Source organism: Montipora capricornis, chromosome 5 (genome assembly GCF_036669925.1).
Source record: "Montipora capricornis isolate CH-2021 chromosome 5, ASM3666992v2, whole genome shotgun sequence".
Classification (NCBI taxonomy): domain Eukaryota; kingdom Metazoa; phylum Cnidaria; class Anthozoa; order Scleractinia; family Acroporidae; genus Montipora; species Montipora capricornis.
In genome coordinates this window covers 19,479,251-19,485,052 of record NC_090887.1, presented here as the reverse complement: position 1 = coordinate 19,485,052, position 5,802 = coordinate 19,479,251, and positions in this window count along the sequence as shown.

Genomic DNA, 5,802 nt, shown 5'->3' with positions numbered 1-5,802 from the left:
CAAATTAAGTTGTACTTTATGAGCATACGTAGATATAAAGTTGAGAAGAATTTGTTACATGCGACGAAGAAGGCCAGATTAATACATTATACTTACGGGACTTTTCAATGCGAAAAAGACCTTTTTGAATAAAGAATAAGAGACAAAAACAATTTCATTGTATGTAAGGTAAACATAAGTATTTTATCTTCTGAGGTGATGAAAATACTTATGGCCTTTCGAGTCATGTATTGGTTTCAGCAATGCTGTCATTCTTCTAATGAGGCTACGGAGTTGTAACCTGAAAATAAAAGATAATTTCATTGGCAAAAGAGGCCATTTAAATTTATGAATTTAGAAGAGTAGCACTCTAAGAAGGTAGCGAATATTTCGAAACAAACAGTAACTATGAAAGGATATCTTCGGAGCATTTAAAATAGTCCTTGCTTTATTGACCTTGCTATTACTTTCGTTTTTGTGCAATACTTATTAATCTTCTAAGTATCTACCTTTCCAAGGTAAAATAATATTTTTTTTTCTCTACGGGCTGTACACGTTTTAAATTTATGGTGAAAAATTACACTCTAATAGTTTTTTTAATGGGTGTATGGTCAACTGAGAAGGGGAGAGTTAGGACAGTTCCCCCTCCCCCCAATCTTAAAAATGACATGTCCTTATGATGCCTATATGACAACGGAAAAAGTGTGTAGGAAGAATGGAGGGGAAAGTGATCAAAAGATCTGGAGGTAATGGAAATTGCGTAATGACCTGATGTGCGTAAAAAGGGTACTGTGCTACCGGGGTTGGGGTGGGGGTGAATGGTCAACCGAGGAGGATGGGAGTAGGAGAGGGCCACGTTAAAATTACATGTCCTTATGATGCCTTGGTGATTTTCGAACGACCTCATGTGCGTAAAACCTGGGTCGTGTATAGAACAACTAAAATATAAATATAAATTTTATTAAAAAGGATCAAGTCGAAAAGTAACAAATGAGGTAATTATAAAAGGCACTTGCGATCTGGGATAAGTTAGGTTAACTAATAGTATTCGAGGCACCACCAATCGCGAAGAATTTGAAATCATTTTAGTCAGAACACTATAACTTACTTTTTTGAAGTAATCATTACTTGGTTTCGAAAGTCCTCAAGTTCTGTTTTCGCGTATTGGTCGTGATCTGCTGCATTGGTACAGTCCTGGATGTCTGTAAAGTACAATTAAATATGGGTCGAGTCATGAAATATCGCCAATGGAAGGCTTACTTCTATGACAGTCTTCTACTAACGAGACTTGCTTCATTAGGGCAAGATCTAAAAGATTTATATCACCAAAGCCGTTAAAGCAAATTTGGAGAAAATCTTAGGTTTTTTTCCTTGATAAAGTCAGAAGAAATACTCAAGATTGAAAAGGTCATTCACTGATCTCTCAAATCCCTGATTCTTGAATTGGATGCGGTGTGTGAGGAAGTGATGAGGCCCTGTAGTTCATAACTAAAAATAAAGCTACGTAAAATGAACGTTTCATCGGGCAAGAGGGTTATTTAAACGCGTAGTTACAGATAGAGGATAGAGTAGATCTAGGGTGTCATTAAGTAGGACGAAATTATATTTAACATTCTCTGAGATCTTTTTTTCTGCAAAGGAACACTCGGTTTTTTTTGCCGAGGATTGCAGAGTGACCCTCCCATAAAAACAATATTATATTCTGCATTCATGAAGAAAGGTTTGTTTTATATTTAGGAGATATCGAAAAATTGTTAATTATACGAGCCGAATCGACTATGACATGGTAAGAACTTGCCGAATTAAGTGTTTGTGCGAGTATCGGGGGTTGTACATTGCCGATTGATTGAAGTGTGCGTGGAAATGTAGTTGTAGGTAGATTTACTGCAGAAATTAAGAGGGCATTTTGGACAACACAAAATTTAGATTTAGAGTTCAGAATTTAGATGTGAAATAGTTTGAAAAGGAGTTGTTCTGGTAGAGGATCTGTATCATGTAGTCTCGGTAAAAGGCGTTATCTTGTTCGGAGTTGATTGGGCTGAAGTTATGGGGGTGGGGGGGTGGGGGGTTTGTATGTAAATTCAGTGTTGTTTACGAGGGAACGGAAACGTCGTGATTTGATATAAAAAAAATTAATTAATTAAACTATAACATGAAATGAGGTGGAAGCCTAAACGTCTTTCAAGGCATGTGGGAGTAGCATGTTACGTCTGGAGGGTTTAAGTTGAATTGGGATCTAATTCACAGGGAAAAGGGTTGGGTGATAAATAATTTTAAGAGGGGATAGAGGTGGCCATTTTACGATAAAGTCCTCATGGATAAATTCGAAGGGCATCGAGCTTCCAACTAAAGTGTAGCGACATGGAGTAAAATTTGAGAGGGTAGGGTTGAGATGGGTAGATAGGTAGGGGTAGTGAGGGGGAATTTTTGTTCTCAAATTATGGTGTGAGGACTCGAGCTAAGTCAAGGGGCTGGGAAGGGTAATGAGAGAAATATTTTAAAAGGAGTTTCTGTGGTCCAAGAAACGATGCTGCTTCTTTTGTAAATATAACAATGAACGAAATAGCATGATTCTCTCAAAAGAGTTTGATAAATGCAATGGTTCACTAAGACAAGAAAAAGAGATAATGGGAAGTCATAATTATGGCCAGTCGCTGCAGGCCTGTCAACACTTGCAAATAATTTGTTCGTGTTGTATGTGTAAAAGAAATGTTCTATCGTTATTTTCGTAATGATAAGTGATATAGTTAGATTTGGGGTCTAAGTAAAGTAATTTAGTTACTAAATATCGTTATTGATCTAATTATAAAAAAGTGCAATGATAACTAAAAATGGGTTGGTGGAGTCGTATGTATCTGTACCTACAAAGTTTAGCTTCCTTTCCAGATTTTACTTTTGGTGCCAGTGGTTAAGAAATTGGTCAAGAATAGAACGAATTTATTGAACAAGGATGAGGACTGAAATAGGCGAGGAAGATCAAATGATAAGATAAAGTCGTCTTTAAATCGGAATTATAGCTTATCATTTATTGTTAAATATTTGTTCTTCCAGGAAGTTGTCTGAGTGGATGTTGTGCGGAAAAGAGGAAGAGAAGAGAAAGAGTGATGATAATGATTTGCAAATGTTTTGAAAGTAAAGTTAAATTTCAGGAAATGTATTGCCTTTTGTGCTTTTGGCTAGAAATAACCATTTGTGATAGACCATTTGTGATAATGTTTTAACTTATCAGAGCAAAATGGAAAATGGCTGTAAGTGGAGGCCGGTTTGGAAAGAAGTACTCACTGTGTGGACGATACTTGAGGATGACCAAATTCATCGTTTTTTGTGGACAAGACCTACCTGGAAAAGGAATGGAATAAGTGGACACATTTAATGTTGTGGATGCAAAGTCTCAAATACAAGTACTTACGGTTTGATGTTAACAGTTTCCAATAGCGGCGAAGAATTTGGATTTCCTGTAACGACTGTTTAACTTTTGGTAAAAATGAAATAAGAAAGTTATGTGTAAATGTCATTACTCATAGTTTCCAGGGCAATTCTTAGGGTTTTAAGTGTCCATTACAGTGATTTTCGAGTAAATACGGCTAAACGTTTAAGAAGAAAAAAAAGAGGGAGTATATTAGCGTGATAAAGCATTTTTTATTATCCAACTCTACTCTGCACGTTTCGTGTTGCAAATTTATTGGAAAATTGTCATGATATATATGGTTTTAAAACAAGGTCTGTTGATGACCTAGTAAGTGTAATAGTTATTTCTTTTAAACTTATATTTAAAATATTATAAGTGGATGGTGTGGGGAAGAGAAAGAAAGATTTTGTAAATTTTGAGGAAATCGAATTCAGTTATTGTTGTGCTGTTGGGATAGTAATAAATACCAATTTGCCGCTAGTTTTACAGACGATCTGTCGTTGTCTTAACCCTTTGATTACTATCTGGCAAAATACGTCCAGCTTTATCCAGGGTCCCAGCTACACCTTGTGACGTCATCACTTTTAACGGTGAGGAACAGCTTTGTCCACTAACTTGTGCAGGGAGAAGAGTTCTTTCAAACTATACCAGAATGAGCACAATTCAGTCAAGGAAACTGGAGAAACGGCAAAAAAAACCATGTAACACTGACCTGAAAATCTCTACGAAAAGCTTGCTCCATTACCCACCTACCTTTCTGAGCACCGAATTCTGAGATGATGAAAGGTTTCCCACCAAAATAAAACCTACCAAATGCCCAGCAAGTTGAAAACAAAAAAAAAAATGATGCAAGGAAAGAGAAAAGAGATGGAAGGAGAGAAAGAGAAAACTGAAAGTCGAAATACAGTAAACACGATAAAGTATTATTCATTATCAAACTGTAGCGTTTTTGTGATCACGTCAAATGAAAAATTATAAGGTAATTTGAAATTGCTTTGAATCGGTTTAACATGTATCATTTATTGTTCTACAACGAACGACATCGGAAAGGGAAAATGCCTGAAAATTGATTGAATAAGGCGACCCTTTTAAAAGGACATTTTCTAGATGATAAGAGTTAAGAACTTACAGTTGTGTTAGCAATCTCCAAAAAAGGCGTATAATTGAAATTTCTTGTCATAAGCCTCCAGGTTCGGGTAAAAAGAAGGAAGTTCAATGTAAATATGATAGGGGGTATTTATTTAATTAAGGCTAGTATAGACCAGAACTTACGGTTTCCATGGCAATTACTGGCATTTCACATACACTGGTTTATGGATGAGTGAAAGAGGCTAAAAGTTAAATAAACATGACTGATAGCATTAATCTCTTGGTTCTTTCAACTTAACGACTTATTTAAAGGACGTTCGCGAGTAAAATGTTCCCACGCACAGATTTTTTTAAAACTTGCTACGCAGAAAGGTAATGATCTACTTTTGCCAAAAAGGCAAAAGAAAAAAAAAAAAAAATGGGGGGTCACCGTGCTTGTTTTCGAGATCATGGAGATACACTTTTAGAAGCTTGCGTTATTTTTAGACGATCTTAAGCTTAGAACTGTCAGCAATAGAAAAAGCTACATTAGTGAAATTTAGATCAGGTAAACATACTCAATTTAACATTAACTAATAAAACTAAATAAACTTTTGCAGGTGATGTCTTTTTCTGTGGTGAAATAGACCTTAAAAAACGATACATATTAGTCTAAGAAAGAAAATTTCGGTCGCACGAGAGTATAAAATGCTTTTGCTCCGAGTTCGACAAGTCCTAATTTTCCTGCAAGATAAAAGTGTTCCAAATGGATTTCATACTTCATAACAAATTGAGCCATAGTGTTAAGTATTTGGTTCGTTTCAAATCAAAAAGATATTTCTGAGTACTCAAGGCCGCCTTTTTGGTACCAATTAGCTGATTCTACTTCAGGGGTCGGAGGTGAAAAACAAAAAAATAAAATGAAATTCTTTGTTCTTATTATAGTCCAGACATGATTCTTAAGTCATGAAGCGGTCCGAGAAAGGGTCCATCCTGCCAATTTTAATCTATATAGACCCAATTTGAGCAAAGTGCGAGTGCCTTATGGACATGCAATCCAAATTTAGCTATGGGGGAGGGTTTACACAATAGACCTCCTGAAAACAATGGCTTATACAAGAGTGAATTACATAAAGAGTGTTGATCTTTCACTTTGCGGTCTTGCCCCAGTACAGTCAAATGGATTTATATATATATATATATACACTTTGTGGGCGGGCGGGCGAAACAAATAAAGGGCCACCGATTTTGACCAATCAGAAGAAGCCATGTCACGCGTGACTGCTTCTGCCATGTTATTTTTCAAGGACATGACAATTGATTTTCGCAGGGAGGGGTTTTCTAAA